We start from the raw sequence: 18189 nt of genomic DNA on the forward strand, positions 1-18189 counted from the left end.
TTACATTTACGTCAGTGTCCTTACATTTACATCAGTGTTCTTACATTTACGTCAGGGTCCTTACATTTACATCAGTGTCCTTACATTTACGTCAGGGTCCTTACATTTACATCAGTGTCCTTACATTTACATCAGTGTCCTTACATTTACGTCAGGGTCCTTACATTTACATCAGCGTTCTTACATTTACATCAGTGTCCTTACATTTACGTCAGGGTCCTTACATTTACATCAGTGTTCTTACATTTACATCAGTGTCCTTACATTTATGTCAGTGTGCTTACATTTACATCAGTGTTCTTACATTTACATCAGTGATATACATTTACATCAGTGTCCTTACATTTACATCAGTGTTCTTACATTTACGTCAGTGATATACATTTACATCAGTGTCCTTACATTTACATCAGTGTTCTTACATTTACGTCAGTGTCCTTACATTTACATCAGTGTCCTTACATTTACATCAGTGTCCTTACATTTATGTCAGTGTCCTTACAATTATATCAGTACTGTTGGTAGTAGTGATGCAGTGCAAATATGGTGTAGTATACCTTGTTCATCCCTCGCGAACTTTGATCTGGATATCCTCCACAGAACCAAATCTGGCAAACTTGCTGCGCAAGCAGGTCGTCAGGGTGTATCTCAGGAAAAAGACCCCAACATAGATCCTCCTTGTCTGCCTGCCTTCAGCAGCAGCAGTCATCCTGACAGATAATGATGTCTGGAACAGATGGAAACACACTGGTTCATAAGAAAACTAAATACGAAGACAACTGTTTCCCCAATAAGTTAAGGTGTGAGATTACTATATTTTCAGTGCTTGTACCCCAGGTATGTTTCTGTATACACAAACACTCCCTAACCTAAGCTGAAGCGGTCGTTGTCAGCACAGGTACTACTGATATGTACCCCAGGTATGTTTCTGTATACACAAACAAACAAAAGTTTAGACTCACTTAAAGCACTCACTATATGTTATGCATATATGTGTGGTTACATCGAAAATGAATTTCTCCACTAACTCCGGGGAACCAACTGCAAACTTTATGCAAATGAATTGCACGAGGGTCATGCATTAAATTGCTAAAAAGCATGTGCAAATATCGTGCATGTGAACAGCTGTGTTGTGGTGTAAAATTTTGTTAAAAATTCGCCAATTTTCACTCAGTTCCACCATCTTTTTAGACCCGTGAAGATCCGGGGTAGAATAGGTCTTCAGCAACCCATGCTTGCCACAAAATGCGACTATGCTTGTCGTAAGAGGCAACTAACTAGGGATCGGGTGGTCAGGTTTGCTGACTTGGTTTGTCATCAGTTCCCAATTGCGCAGATCGATGCTCATGCTGTTGATCATTGGATTGTCTGGTCCAGGCTTGATTATCTACAGACCGCCGCCATATAGCTGGAATATTGCTGAGTCGCGGGTAAAACTAAACTCACTCAATCACCATTTTTTAACCCATGACAATAACCTTTTCAGCGTTACGAATTTGGTTTACAATACATCAGTTCATGTGTAAACAGAACCTTTAAACAGTATGTAAAATTTTGCAAAATCTAGTTTAGAAGAGTTGACTTAAGTAAGTGACTACATTTACACTAGTGAGTCTAAAATTTTGATGGGGAGTATATGTACCCCAGGTTATCAGTACCCCAGGTATGTTTCTGTATGCAGATATGTACCCCAGGTATGTTTCTGTATGCAGATATGTACCCCAGGTATGTCTGTATGCAGATATGTACCCCAGGTATGTTTCTGTATACAGATATGTACCCCAGGTATGTTTCTGTATGCAGATATGTACCCCAGGTATGTTTCTGTATGCAGATATGTACCCCAGGTATGTTTCTGTATACAGATATGTACCCCAGGTATGTTTCTGTATGCAGATATGTACCAGGTATGTTTCTGTATACAGATATATGTACCCCAGGTATGTTTCTGTATACAGATATGTACCCCAGGTATGTTTCTGTATACACATATGTACCCCAGGTATGTTTCTGTATACACATACGTACCACAGGTATCTTTCTGTATACAGATATGTACCCCAGGCATGTTTCTGTATACAGACCTTCAAATCTTTATTTCCAATACTAATATTACTATGAGGCCACGGGCCTATGAGTACAAAAACACCTCATCGGTGCAGACATGAAATGTAATGATAATAATGAAAGCATATATAACATATACAATCTTAATATGACAAAATTGATTTCCTTTTTGTCGAATGCATGAGAAACAAATATGGGTTATAGCTAAAAGCGGAACCACAGCAGAGCGGCACCAAAACCGTTTGGCGAAAGCGGCACCGTGTTAAGTAGCGGCTACTGATTTCTGAGCTAAAAGCGGCACCATATACAAAACACAGTATGATGTTGACTTTTATGTTTTAGTTAGTTTAATTATAACATTAGAATCAACATATAAAAACACAGTATGGCGTTGACTTATGGTTTTATTTCATTTCAACATTAGCAAGCTTATAACACGCGATATAGCTGGAATATTGCTAAAAGCGTAAAATCATAACTCACTGAATCACCCGATTTCATTAAAATAACAAGATTATAATAAAGGCGATAACAAACCGTCAACATAACACATGTTCACCGTCCATATTTGGCGGATGCTTATTTGGCGAATGTCTTCATGAATTGCACTAAGCGATTGGTCCGTGGATCATGCGCATCTTAGTACAGACAGGCCGGTACCACAAACACGATGAGTCCATAAATCACACTCGTCACAAGATCACGGCATGTTGATTCTTCCCTGACAGTCTTATCGCATACAACACAGTGGTGAGGCATTGTGATGAATGATATGTAATAATGTACATTCTTTGCGTTTTAAATACAGTTTCATTTTGACACTGAGTTGGGGGGCGATTTGAGTTGAGTAAATGTACTTAAAACATCAAAGGTTGTGATGTTTTCATGCTAAATTTACAGGCTTTTCCAATCACTCTCGGCACAGTAGATGTTTTGACTATCGAAACATTCTACAAGCCGATTATCAGTCAGACTCATTCATTATCTAAACATACTGGAATCCGATTATCAGCTAACACAAACTTTCCAATCACTGTCGGCCAGAGTAGGCGGCTTCCAAAATTCTGTATTCAGATTATCTACTGACAAATAAGATGTTCCCAATAATTAGGATTTTTATTTGGTGCCGTTTTCACCATAAGATTTATAGCCGTTTTCGCCAAGTCGAGGTTCCGTTATGTCCAAATGGTGCCGTTTTCGCCTGGTGCCGTTTTGCTGTGGTTCCGTTTTAGCCTGCACCCAACAAATGTTGGCAGTATTCAAGGAAATGTCTTCATTTTTGGATGATAACAACGAATTAAATTTTAGTATATTGGGAAAACATAGAATTGCAACAAAAAGATATTTACGTCTTAATTCAATGTAGGCAATTCAATGTTTCGTCAAACTACCGGTCAATGTGATATTATAATCGAATTATAACCTGGAACGTGAACAGTTCATGTTTACCACATTGCTATTATGCACGTTTTGCCCGTCGTGCTACATTCAAAGTAATAAACGTTTTGAAATTTACCTCTACTCCGTTTCGTTTCGTCAAACTATCGGCCAAAGTGATATATAATCGAATTATAACCCGGAACGTGAACAGTTCATGTTTACCACATTGCTATCATGGGGGGGCTGCCATTTGGGTTTTAATAAAAACTAGAAACTATTGCTACCATCTGGAACACACCTTGCAGGATATACATAGGATTTATTCTTTTCAATAATATCCGTCTTTAACCTATTTTGGTAGCCTTATTCTGTAGAATTTCTTTGACCTATGATTTGGTAATGTGTGTGTATTATTTAAAAATCGTATTTCGCTTCCTAAAATATATTAAATGTTTTAGTTCGTTCGATTAGAAAAATAAGGAACATTCATGGGAATGGTTAAATTCTGTTTGCAAGAATGCCCTTTGTTTCAGAAAATCATAACTATCACTATTATAGTATAGAAAGGAATCACGTCTCATACTTGCACGAACTGTAAGGAATTTATACTTGAATTGTGAGGAATATATGGGAATACGACTGTCAGTCATTATCGGTTTGTCCATACGAACAGAATGCGACGGGACTTATCATTTTGTAGTATTCATCTCTCTATGTGAATAACATGAAATGAATAATCATTGAATTCTTTATCGTTTTTAACAGATTTTTGTAGCCTTGGCCAAATAAAAAAAATTCACAACCTGTGCCTGTTTTGTTTTAGCACGTCGAAATATTCATAGCTTTATTTGTTAATGAGAGGTCCTCAATCTTCATGAAGATGGCGGGCTCTTCGGAAATTGACACAATCGCAAGTTCTGTGCAGCGAAAAATCGACCAGTAGGCATTTTCTTAACTTTTAGCGTATATTATGTGTGTGTTTTTTAATACTGTATATATTACTTAATGCTGTCCTTTGTGAATAAATATTACTTCGTAGAGCACAATTTGGATGTTTCTGTGTTTGTTGGGAGCATTGTAAACATGATTTAGTTCCGAGTAGTAAACGTTCCGGTTCGGAATAAATGCCGTGAAATTGAGAATGGATGAGACTAATAAAATTTCCGCACATACGGCAAATATTCCATCGAACAGGAACAAATACCGTCAGGCCTAACCTATTCAGTCATTATTGAATGCAAAATGGACTCATCCAACTTCCGGGATCTCAACTAACTTCAACTTGGTTACATGTTGACTGTAACCTGGCTACTGACTAACTGTAACTTGGTTTACATGCTGACTGTAAACTGGGTACTGACTAACTGTAACTTGGTTTCATGTTGACTGTAACCTGGCTACTGACTGTAACTTGGTTACATGTCAACTGTAACCTGGCTACTGACTGTAACGTGGTTACATGTCGACTGTAACCTGGCTACTGACTGTAACTTGGTTACATGTCGACTGTAACCTGGCTACTGACTAACTGTAACTTTAAGTTTACATGCTGACTGTAAACTGGGTACTGACTAACTGTAACTTGGTTTCATGTTGACTGTAACCTGGCTACTGACTGTAACTTGGTTACATGTCAACTGTAACCTGGCTACTGACTGTAACGTGGTTACATGTCGACTGTAACCTGGCTACTGACTGTAACTTGGTTACATAATCGACTGTAACCTGGCTACTGACTGTAACTTGGTTACATGTCGAGGCTGTAATCTGGCTACTGACTGTAGCGTGGTTGTATGCCGACTGTAACCTGGCTACTGACTGTAACTTGGTTACATAATCGACTGTAACCTGGCTACTGACTCGAACTCCAACTTGGTTACATGTTGACTGTAATCTGGCTACTGACTAACTGTAACTAGGTTACATGTTCACTAACCTGGCTACTGACTGACTGTAACTTGGTTACATAGTGACTGTAACCTGGCTACCAACTAACTGTAACTTGGTTACATGTTGACTGAAATCTGGCTACTGACTGACTGTTCATTGTTACATGTTGACTGTAACCTGGCTGACTGACTGACTGTTAATTGGTTACATGTTGACTGTAACCTGGCTACTGACTAACTTGGTAACATGTTGACTGTAACCTGGCTACTGACTAACTTGGTAACATGTTGACTGCAACCTGGCTACTGACTGACTGTAACTTGGTTACATGTCAACTGTAACCTGGCTACTGACTGACTGTAACTTGGTTTACATGTTGACTGTAACCTGGCTACTGACTGTAACCTGATTAATGAAGGTAACTTGGTTACATAATAACTGAACTCTTTTAACTCAAGATTCATTTAGAATCATCAGTTAGCATTCTGGGGAATCTACAATGTATTTTCATAAAAAAATTAAGTAACTTTCACACATGATAATTGCTTCTTGATAGCCGCATGATTTGTTGCAAATGGAACAAATACCGTGAGGGAAAATCTTTTTTCCTTTCCGTTCCCCGCCCCAATTTTTAAGACCACCCCAACAAACAAAACCCTCTTTTAGACACTTTTTTTATGATGTGTGTGGAAGTTCCTCTTTACCGAATAAATTCTGTGTGTGCGGAACGAAATAATTGTTCGCATGCACTATTACAGGAACAAATGTTGGAATGAAAAGTTCACCGGAACTTTTACTATGGGGAACCAAATCTTTTTACAGCATGACACACATCGTTGTTTAGTCTGACCATCACACAGTGATAGTTTGGCGCAGTCATAATGCTGGCAGGGAATGTCTTCCTCTACAGAATGGACACCAGCGACATTGAGCGAGTATGTCCGCATTACACCAACAGACAGACATGACTGGACACCACGGACAGCGTGGAGAAGCAGCGACATCCCTTGACCAAGGGAGGGAACTCACAGGGCTGGGATCGCAGCTGAATGCACAGGTGATACAGCTTGAACAAGAGATTGCAGACCTTGAGGTGAAGATTGACCTTGAAAGAAAGATCCTTTGGGAAGGAGGGAAGACTTCCAGGGCTTGGTTGGGGTGAACTGTGATCAACAGTGAGATAAAACTTTAAGAACAAAAATTGCCAAATGCCTTTTACTGTGGCAGCATTGAAAATATATCTGTTGTGCTACCACAATATGTAAGTGTCAAAGAATTTTTATGTTAAAACCTGTGAGTTTGTAACTGAATGCATTTTAACTATTCTCACATTCCACTGATGGTTAAGATCTGTTGCAGAGATTCTGGACGATATCAGCTCTGAGCCTGGAGGAGGTGCAGGAGGAGATCGACAAGCTGGAGGAAATGGTAGGCATGCCTTCATTACATGCACACCTCCTCATTACCTCCACAAAATACCTGGTCTTCATTCAAGTTCATTCATTTCACATACATAACATGAAGTCGTTCCATATCTGTAATCTCTGTTCATCAGTTGGACATGAACCAAAACTGACTGGTCTGCAGTTCAACACTACAAACTGGATCCCATTACAACAAGGTCAGTATGTGCTGAACAGTTAGTTGGTCTGCCAGACCCTAGAGTTCAACTCAAGCCTAGAATAATGTAACCTGTCTAAACTGCCTGAACACAAAGCTGAAGTAATAACTGTTATGGGCTCCTTGTAAATTTGTTATGTTATCATTTTTATAGATATATGATTTTAAGCAAATGATGGTCATCTAAACAGTGTGCTGTAGCCTAACAGTTAACTGACCTATCACATGGTATACAGTGAGACCCCAGATACCCGGACCCCAAATATCCGGAAACCTCGATTTCTGGTCAATTTTCATGAAAAACCAATCTCTTACGTTATAAAAGTGACTGTCTATAATGGATATGTGGTTTCCGTTCCCAGACGGTTTTTACAAACCAACCGGCTACATCAACACAAAACTGACTTACTTATCCTCACGAAGCTTTATCTTCCCCTGACCGTGTGAAGTGAAGCGCGAGTGTCCCACATGTCTTGACACGAGACAAGGTCTGCTAATCCGGATTAATGACCGATCAGCAGTGTATTGGTGGTGATTAGTAGGCCTATCTGATACAGAGTGAATTGTAATTGGCAAATCAAATCAAAATGACCATGCAGTTTTGAAAGTGATTTTAAACCAGAAGTGTATGCTCGCTACCATTTCAACGCCTAAGCCGGATGACAGATATCAAGATTTTCAGTTGTCCAGGCGATTTACATAAAAAAACGAATGTGTCGGATATAGGGGTCTCACTGTACATGGCTGTCTGTCAGTGTCAGAATTAAGACATATCTGTCTACAGCTCAATTGCTGTCTGTCATTTTGATCTGATGTTTCTCTGTTTTCCAGACCAGAATGTGTTGAACAGGCAGCATTTCATTGAAGGTTTCTGTAATGGGACCCCTTCCAACTTACATACGACATACTGGAGGATTTTGTAAGTCCTGTTTGAATTGTTTCATAATCATACATATAGAGAGACAAACAATTGATAGGTCATGTAGAAACTGTAAATCATGAAATTGATGCGTCACTATTTTAATGCGAGTATGAGGGTCCAGTCTAACATGCGTCACGAAATCAATGCGAGCTCAGGAATGTGATGATAAAATGGGACACCCTGAATCTTTGATGTTGTTCAGTTTCTTTTCACACTTGTTAGTTACCAAATAACCTGAATTGAGCTTATTAAGCAATGAATGGAAATGAGCTGGCGATGTTTTGATCATGTGATTGTTTGCTACTACTTGTCTTATGACAACATTTATAAATGTAATCCGACTTGAAAGACACTAGTCACTACCAAGGTGCAAAAACAAGCGGCTGGAGAATGTTAGGTCTGACTGATGTGCTTGAGTGACTTTAAACAATGACCAGGGATTATAACCAGTGATAATAACTTGTGGCTTGAGATACCTGTAATGAGGAAGTGGCCTGTGTTGGTGTAATGTCAACAGATTTACATTTTTCTGTCTTTTATTAAGTTTACCAAAGTAGACACGGTCGGACTGAAATCGTCATTATAATAATGCGAAGAGTACAGAGGCATTTTTCGTGCATTAATAAAATGCTCGCATTAATTTCATGATTTACAGTATATGGCAGCCATTATGTCCTCAGTTGACTATTACTGTATTCTCTACAGAGGCGTCAAGAGTCAAGGTCACGAAGGTCGCGGAGGTCACACTGTATGTGGAGGATGACATTGAGGCTACAATAGGGACACAGCTGCAGGAGTGAGTCCCTCTTGTATTAACTGTTACCCCTAGCTGGGGAGTAAGTCCCTCTCATGTTAACCATTAACCCTAGCTACAGGAGTGAGTCCCTCTTGTATTAACTGTTACCCCTAGCTACAGGAGGTGGAGTCCCTCTTGTATTAACTGTTACTCCCTAGCTACAGGAGTGAGTCCCTCTTGTATTAACTGTTAACCCTAGCTACAGGAGTGAGTCCCTCTCATGTTAACTGTTAACCCTAGCTGCAGGAGTGAGTCCCTCTTGTATTAACTGTTACCCTAGCTGCAGGAGTTAGTCCCCTCTTGTATTAACTGTTAACCCTAGCTACAGGAGTGAGTCCCTCTCATGTTAACTGTTAACCCTAGCTGCAGGAGTGAGTCCCTCTCATGTTAACTGTTAACCCTAGCTACAGGAGTGAAGTCCCTCTCATGTTAACTGTTAACCCTAGCTACAGGAGTAAAGTCTTTCTCATGTTAACTGTTAACCCTAGCTACAGGAGAGTAAATCCCTCTCATGTTAACTGTTAACCCTAGCTGCAGGAGTGATTCCCTCTCATGTTAACTGTTAACCCTAGCTACAAGAGTAAGTCCCTCTCATGTTAACTGTTAACCCTAGCTACAGGAGTAAGTCCCTCTCATGTTAACCATTAACCCTAGCTACAGGAGTAAGTCTTTCTCATGTTAACTGTTAACCCTAGCTACAAGAGTAAGTCCCTCTCATGTTAACTGTTAACCCTAGCTGCAGGAGTGAGTCCCTCTCATGTTAACTGTTCACCCTAGCTACAGGAGTAGAGTCTTTCTCATGTTAACTGTTAACCCTAGCTACAGGAGTAAGTCCCTCTCATGTTAACTGTTACCCCCTTGCTACAAGAGTAAGTCCCTCTCATGTTCACCATTAACCCTAGATGCAGGAGTGAGTCCCTCTCATGTTAACCATTAACCCTAGCTACAAGAGTAAGTCCCTCTCATGTTAACCATTAAGCAGCTTGCTGCAGGAGTGAGTCCCTCTCGTGTTAACTGTTAACCCTAGCTACAAGAGTAAGTCCCTCTCATGTTGACTGTTACCCCTAGCTACAGGAGTGATTCCTCTCGTGTTAACTGTTAATCCCTAGCTACAAGAGTAAGTCCCTCTCATGTTAACTGTTAACCCTAGCTACAGGAGTGGAGTCCCTTTCATGTTAACTGTTAATGCTAGCAGTAGTGAGTCCAGCATGTGTTTACTGTTAACCCTAGCTACAGGAGTGAGTCCCTCTGATGTTAACTGTTACCCTAGCTACAGGAGTGGAGTCCAGCATGTGTTTACTGTTAACCCTAGCTACAGGAGTGAGTCCCTCTGATGTTAACTGTTAACCCTAGCTACAGGAGTGAGTCCCTCTGATGTTAACTGTTAACCCTAGCTACAGGAGTGAGTCCCTCTGATGTTAACTGTTAAACCTAGCTTCAGGAGTGAGATCATGGGGTGTTAACGAGGGGTGGAAATAACTTTAAAATTGGTAGTGTACTCCTGTACAGTGGCACATGTAAAATCACTTGCCCTGATAATTTTTCTTGTTGTTTTTAAATAAACAACATGATTAACATTGGAAAATCAACTGGACACGGTACAGTATGATGTAAAAAATTTGCTTGCCCGACAGAAAAAAAAACACTGGACTCGGACATCGGGCAATGGGTTATTTCCATCCCTGGTTAACTGTTAATCCTAGCTATAGGAGTGAGATCATGGGATGTTAGCTGTCAACCCTAGCTACAGGAGTGAGATCATGGGATGTTAACTCTCTAACCCTAGCTTCAGGGTGAGATCATGAGATGTTAACTGTTAACCCTAGCTTCAGGAGTGAGATCATGGGATGTTAACTGTTAACTCTAGCTTCAGGAGTGAGATGGGATGTTAACTGTTAACCCTAGCTTCAGGAGTGAGATCATGGGATGTTAACTGTTAATCTTAGCTACAGGAGGTGAGATCATGGGATGTTAACTGTTAACCCTAGCTACAGGAGTGAGATCATGGGATGTTAGCTGTTAACCCTAGCTACAGGAGTGAGATCATGGGATGTTAACTGTTAACCCTAGCTTTAGGAGTGAGATGGGATGTTAGCTGTTAACCCTAGCTACAGGAGTGAGATCATGGGATGTTAACTGTTAACCCTAGCTTCAGGAGTGAGATCATGAGATGTTAACTGTTAACCCTAGCTTCAGGAGTGAGATCATGGGATGTTAACTGTTAACTCTAGCTTCAGAGGAGTGAGATGGGATGTTAGCTGTTAACCCTAGCTACAGGAGTGAGATCATGGGATGTTAACTGTTAACCCTAGCTTCAGGAGTGAGATCATGAGATGTTAACTGTTAACCCTAGCTTCAGGAGTGAGATCATGGGATGTTAACTGTTAACCCTAGCTACAGGAGTGAGATCATGGGATGTTAACTGTTAACCCTAGCTTCAGGAGTGAGATCATGAGATGTTAACTGTTAACTCTAGCTTCAGGAGTGAGATCATGGGATGTTAACTGTTAACCCTAGCTACAGGAGTGAGATCATGGGATGTTAACTGTTAACCCTAGCTGTAGGAGTGAGATCATGGGATGTTAACTGTTAACCCTAGCTGTAGGAGTGAGATCATGGGATGTTAACTGTTAATCCTAGCTGTAGGAGTGAGATCATGGAATGTTGGCAACTAAATATGTCGACCCTGAAGGCCGAAGTCTGTTGAATATTAGTGAAGCTTTTAGTGTAATGAACATAAATTTATTGTTAGGATGTAACAGAGGCAGTTTTCTGTACACAATGGTAACTTGTATCTGTGTAGGCTGACTGAGGACCGAGAAATACCAGGCTTTTCACAATTCTTGTTTCCTTCTTGCGATGCGTAGAGGAGGCGAGAGGAGGTGATGAACCACTGCATTGAGAACTACCCGACAGCGTTAAATTAGCATTCACGAGGGTCAGCTCCATGGCCTGGTCATCCACAGCGACAACCACAACAGGTGACAATATAACCAATCAGTCAGCACAACAACAGGTGACAATATAACCAATCAGTCAGCACCTCAACAGGTGACAATATAACCAATCAGTCACCACCACAACAGGTGACAATATAACCAATCATACACCACCACAACAGGTAACAATATCACTGATCAGTCAGCACCACAACAGGTGACATAAAACATTATCAGTCAGGGTCAACAGAGGTAAGCAGTTTGGTGTATCCACTCAGAATGATAAAATGTTCCTTGTGTTGTAGACCCAGCTGTGTTTTGGAGTGGGGGTTTGTGGCCAGTCCTCTGTACCGCATCGATAGACATCTTACCCTTGCAGTAAAAGTGCCACAGAAAAGTAAGACACATTCTTTGAATTCAATTTGTTGTTTGTTTTATATAGCACTGTTGCATTAGTTCTTTCGAACTTGTGTTTTATATGAGATGGTTGCTTTGTTGATAACCACACTTACATACATGAGAAGAATAACTGACTCTAAGCTGACATCTCAACTGATGCCCTCAATAGCTGACTGACTCTATGCTGACACCTCAACTGATGCCCTCAATAGCTGACTGACTCTATGCTGACATCTCAACTGATGCCCTCAATAGCTGACTGACTCTATGCTGACACCTCACACTGATGCTCTAAATACCTGGCTGACACCTCATCTGATGCCCTCAATAACTGACTGACTCTATGCTGACACCTCATCTAATGCCCTCAATAACTGACTGACTCTATGCTGACACCTCATCTAATGCCCTCAATAACTGACTGACTCTATGCTGACACCTCATCTAATGCCCTCAATAGCTGACTGAGTCTATGCTGACACCCTCACACTGATGCTCTAAATACCTGACTGACTCTAAGCTGACATCTCATCTGATGCCCTCAATAACTGACTGACTCTATGCTGACACCTAACACTGATGCCCTCAATAACTGACTGACTCTAAGCTGATACCTCATCTCATGCCCTCAATAACTGACTGACTCTATGCTGACACCTCATCTGATGCCCTCAATAGCTGACTGACTCTATGGTGACACCTAACACTGATGCCCTAAATACCTGACTGACTCACGCTGACACCTCAACTGATGCCCTCAATAGCTGACTGTCTCTATGCGGACACCTCATCTGATGCCCTCAAAAATTGACTGACTCTATGCTGACACCTCAACTGATGCCCATAATGTCTGACTCTATGCTGACACCTCAACTGATGCCCTCAATAGCTGACTGACTCTATGCTGACACCTCAACTGATGCCCTCAATAGCTGACTGACTCTATGCTGACACCTCAACTGATGCCCTCAATAGCTGACTGACTCTATGCTGACACTTTAACTGATGATCATAATGACTGACTCTATGCAGACACCTCAACTGATGCCCATAATGAATGACTGACTCTACCATGACACTTCAACTGATGATCATAATGACTGACTCTATGCTGACACCTAAAACTGATGCCTATACTGAATGGCCGGACTCTAAGCTGACACCTCACACTGATGCCTATACTGAATGATGGCGGACTCTAAGCTGACACCTCACACACGATGATCGTAATGACAGACTCTATGCTGACACCTCACTGATGCCTATACTCAATGACTGACTCTATGCTGACACCTAGCACTGATGCCTATACTGAATGACTGACTCTAAGCTGACACCCCACACTGATGCCCTCAATGGCTGACTCTATGCTGACACCTCAACTGATGATCGTAATGACTGACTCTATGCTGACACCCAACACTGATGCCTATACTCAATGACTGACTCTATGCTGACACCTAACACTGATGCCTATACTGAATGACTGACTCTAAGCTGACACCCCTCACTGATGCCCTCAATGGCTGACTCTATGCTGACACCTCAACTGATGATCGTAATGACTGACTCTATGCTGACACCCAACACTGATGCCTATACTCAATGACTGACTCTATGCTGACACCTCACACTGATGCCTATACTCAATGACTGACTCTAAGCTGACACCCCACACTGATGCCCTCAATGGCTGACTCTTTGCTGACATCTCAACTGATGATCGTAATGACTGACTCTATGCTGACACCCAACACTGATGCCTATACTCAATGACTGGCTCTATGCTGACACCTCAGACTGATGCCCATAATGACTGACTGGCTCTATGCTGACACCCAACACTGATGCCTATACTCAATGACTGACTCTATGCTGACACCTCACACTGATGCCCATAATGACTGACTCTATGCTGACACCTCACACTGATGCCCATAATGACTGACTGGCTCTATGCTGACACCTAACACTGATGCCTATAATGACTGACTCTATGCTGACACCCAACACTGATGCCTATACTCAATGACTGACTCTATGCTGACACCCAACACTGATGCCTATACTCAATGACTGACTCTATGCTGACACCTCACACTGATGCCCATAATGACTGACTCTATGCTGATACCTAACACTGATGCCTATACTGAATGACTGACTCTATGCTGACACCTCACACTGATGCCCATAATGACTGGCTTTATGCTGACACTCCAACACTGATGCCTATACTCAATGACTGACTCTATGCTGACACCTCACACTGATGCCCATAATGACTGACTCTATGCTGACACCCAACACTGATGCCTATACTCAATGACTGACTATGCTGACACCTCACACTGATGCCCATAATGACTGACTCTATGCTGACACCCAACACTGATGCCTATACTGAATGACTGGCTCTATACTGACACCTCGCACTGATGCCTATACTGATTGACTGACTCTATGCTGACACCTAACACTGATGCCTATACTCAATGACTGACTCTATGCTGACACTTCACACTGATGCCCATAATGACTGACTGACTCTATGCTGACACCCAACACTGATGCCTATACTGAATGACTGACTCTATGCTGACACCTCACACTGATGCCCATAATGACTGACTCTATGCTGACACCTCACACTGATGCCTATACTCAATGACTGACTCTATGCTGACACCTCACACTGATGCCCATAATGACTGACTCTATGCTGACACCTAACACTGATGCCTATACTCAATGACTGACTCTATGCTGACACCTCACACTGATGCCCATAATGACTGACTCTATGCTGACACCCAACACTGATGCCTATACTCAATGACTGACTCTATGCTGACACCTCACACTGATGCCCATAATGACTGACTCTATGCTGACACCCAACACTGATGCCTATACTCAATGACTGACTCTATGCTGACACCTCACACTGATGCCCTCAATGGCTGACTCTGTGCTGACACCCAACACTGATGCCTATACTCAATGACTGACTCTATGCTGACACCTAACACTGATGCCTATACTGAATGACTGACTCTATGCTGACACCTAAAACTGATGCCTATACTCAATGACTGACTCTATGCTGACACCTCACACTGATGCCCATAATGACTGACTGGCTCTATGCTGACACCTCACACTGATGCCTATACTGAATGACTGACTCTAAGCTGACACCTAACACTGATGCCCTAAATAGTTGACTGACTCTATTCTGACAGCTGACTGACTCTCTGCGGACACCTCACACTGATGCCCTAAATAGTTGACTGACTCTATTCTGACAGCTGACTGACTCTCGCGGACACCTCACACTGACAGTTTGGTGCCTAGGGAAGTTATCAGTGTGGCCCAAGCTGACACGCTTGTGAGGTGGAACATCAAATTGTGTTGAAATGTGTTTTGTACTTGTTCCACACTTTTCTGCTGCAGTGGCTGAATATGACAAGGATAACACTTTAGCTGACACTCCAGAGATTTTCTCAACAATGGTGAAGAAAATGGGAGTTCGAGGAAGTCAATCGAGGTGTTGATACACATGGTGACAACATCTGGTGAGGACAAGGACCACGTAGCATGTGGCAGTCTAGACCACTGACCAGGACATGTCAGTGTGACAGTGGAATATGTAGATATGACTAAGATGGATCCTGAATGACAATATGTAGATCCTCAACAAAGATGTGTAGATGTGACCCGAGATGGATCCTCCTCAATGATATGTAGGTGTGCCTGATTTGGGTCCTCAACGGAGATGTGTAGATGCGACCGAGATGGATGCTCCTCAAAGATATGTAGGTGTGCCTGATTTGGGTCCTCAACGGAGATGTGTAGATGCGACGAGATGGATGCTCCACAAAGATATGTAGGTGTGCCTGAGATGGGTCCTGAATGAAGATGTAGATCGACCGAGATGGATGCTCCTCAAAGATATGTAGGTGTGCCTGATTTGGGTCCTCAACGGAGATGTGTAGATGCGACCGAGATGGATGCTCCTCAAAGATATGTAGGTGTGCCTGAGATGGATCCTGAATGAAGATGTGTGTAGATGTGACCCGAGATGGATGCTCCTCAAAGATATGTAGGTGTGCCTGAGATGGATCCTGAATGAAGATGTGTAGATGTGACCCGAGATGGATGCTCCTCAAAGATATGTAGGTGTGCCTGAGATGGATCCTGAATGAAGATGTGTAGATGTGACCGAGATGGATGCTCCTCAAAGATATGTAGGTGTGCCTGAGCAGGATCCTGAACAAAGATATATAGACTTGTCAGAGGTCCATCATGAGCGAAGATGTGTAGATGTGACTTAGAAAGATTCCCAAAAAGGGTAATGGCGTGGATCCAGAAAGAGGATATGTAAATTGGACTAAGATGGATCCTTTACAAATTTGTGTTGATGTGACACATATGGATCTTCAGTGAAGATCCATGAGATATGACTGAATGAAGATGTGTAAATGGTTCTTGGACTTCACGGACACACACACCCTACACACCCAACACACACCTGATGTGTAAATAGGACTTGGATGGATCCTGACCAAGATATGAAAATATGTTATATTTGGAATTACATTCTCTCAGTAAAAGTACAGATTCTAGTAATTTCGTTGTGTTGAGTCCCATCAAGGATTCAAACCCACAGCCACACAGTTGTCCGTGACACACCAGCCCACACAGTTGTCCCAGACAAACCAGCCACACAGTTGTCCCAGACACAGCAGCCACACAGTTGTCCCAGACACAGCAGCCACACAGTTGTCCCAGAGACAAGGTCAACATCCCTGACCCTCCTCCTCGCCGACTGCATCAGGCGTTGAATCTGTTTTGAGGTACTGCGGTTAATTCTTGATGGAGGATTTGTTACAATGTACTTTCGATTATGGGGTATTCTGCGGCCCCCTAATGCCCTAAACATGCTCTATGGGATCGAGATCTGGCAGGTTATGACAGAGTTGCTACGCTTCTTGGCGTGAAGATATTACCAACGGCACGTGGAGGGTGTTGCCTAGCATTGTCGATCCTTGAGAACTGACCCTGGGTTCAGAGGATGGTCATCAAAATGTGGTACAACAACCCTGTCAGTGATGCACTGTTGCCCAGTCAGATTTTCCGTGATCGTCACAAGGTCAACTTCACAGTCCGTGAGGGGCACCCCAACATCATTGATCCCGCCAAACTGTACTCGTCATGGTCGGGCTCGCGTGTAAATACTCATGGAAAAACACTGTGAGTTAACCCCCATATAGACATTTATATTCATTTCATAATTATGTGTGTATGATTGATTTGGCCCTTCGGTCGCCCCATACATTAATCTTAGATATGCACGTGCTAAGGCTCAAAGGCGAACCTCACATGTAATACAAGTACTCGTCATTAAGCTTATATCAAGTTTCAGTAAACTGTTCTCACAGTTCGACAACTGGGAAAATCTGATTGATTTAGTTATTGATAAGCACACAACGACAACGGACACAAACAGAAGCGGTCAGGATTCTACTGGAATCGGCCATATTAGGGCCAGGCGTTATCGTAAAGTCGCGAATAATCCTTGGTTTTTCTTCGAGGATAATCCATGAGTTGGTTGTGAATAATGGGACTGCCCTGTCGTCTGGGCTATATATGATGCTACATTACATAGTCAATGTAAACCATCGCCAGGTGGGGCAGCGTCCAGTGGGTACCAGTGGCCAGATGACCCACAACTACACCTAGTCACACAGTTTATATGTAAACATGTTTGGAAATGTGTTTAATACAAAACGGAATACACTTTTGATGTGTACAGTCTAATCACGTTTAGGGTTTAAAAGACTTAAAATGAGCCGTCATCTCCAACCCTACACACAAAATAAACACAACATTCCCAAAATTTAAACATGTTTAAAATCATGATGAGGAAAAAACCTTGCTGAAGGTTTAAACATGTTTCAACAGGGTGTGTATCATAAGGCTTTGAGTCAAATATAGACAAGGTGTACACGTATCATAAGGCATTAAGTCAAATATAGACAAGGTGTACACGTATCATAAGGCATTAAGTCAAATATAGACAAGGTGTACCGCGTATCATAAGGCATTAAGTCAAATATAGACAAGGTGTACCGCGTATCATAAGGCATTAAGTCAAATATGGACAAGGTGTA

The 18189-nt window shown here is 41.9% G+C and overlaps 1 protein-coding gene and 2 long non-coding RNA genes across 4 annotated transcripts in view; 2 read left to right on the top strand and 1 right to left on the bottom strand.

Annotated features, from left to right (window-relative positions):
• LOC124278778 (nucleolar protein 8-like) overlaps positions 1-3690 on the bottom strand; it is a 34960-nt gene extending 31270 nt beyond the window's left edge. The window contains exons 1-2 of the mRNA XM_046714553.1: positions 3584-3690; positions 558-727 (exon numbers count right to left, since the gene is read on the bottom strand). The gene's annotated coding sequence lies outside the window, so the exon portion shown is untranslated. The remainder of the gene's footprint in view (positions 1-557; positions 728-3583) is intronic.
• Positions 3691-4221: 531 nt separating this feature from the next.
• On the top strand, positions 4222-11586 carry LOC124278742. 2 transcript variants are annotated; one of them, XR_006899168.1, is made up of 7 exons: positions 4222-4386; positions 6248-6394; positions 6697-6765; positions 6893-6958; positions 7789-7876; positions 8585-8675; positions 11479-11586. It is a non-coding gene; the product is annotated as an uncharacterized LOC124278742 (long non-coding RNA). The 2 variants fall into 2 exon arrangements; XR_006899167.1 differs by having other exon boundaries at positions 4223-4386; positions 6248-6495.
• Positions 11587-11601: 15 nt separating this feature from the next.
• LOC124278743 lies at positions 11602-15548 on the top strand. The gene is made up of 3 exons (XR_006899169.1): positions 11602-11656; positions 11920-12011; positions 15470-15548. It is a non-coding gene; the product is annotated as an uncharacterized LOC124278743 (long non-coding RNA).
• Positions 15549-18189: the final 2641 nt, after the last annotated feature.

Source organism: Haliotis rubra, unplaced genomic scaffold (genome assembly GCF_003918875.1).
Source record: "Haliotis rubra isolate DU_JTF1 unplaced genomic scaffold, ASM391887v1 Scf241, whole genome shotgun sequence".
Lineage (NCBI taxonomy): Eukaryota > Metazoa > Mollusca > Gastropoda > Lepetellida > Haliotidae > Haliotis > Haliotis rubra.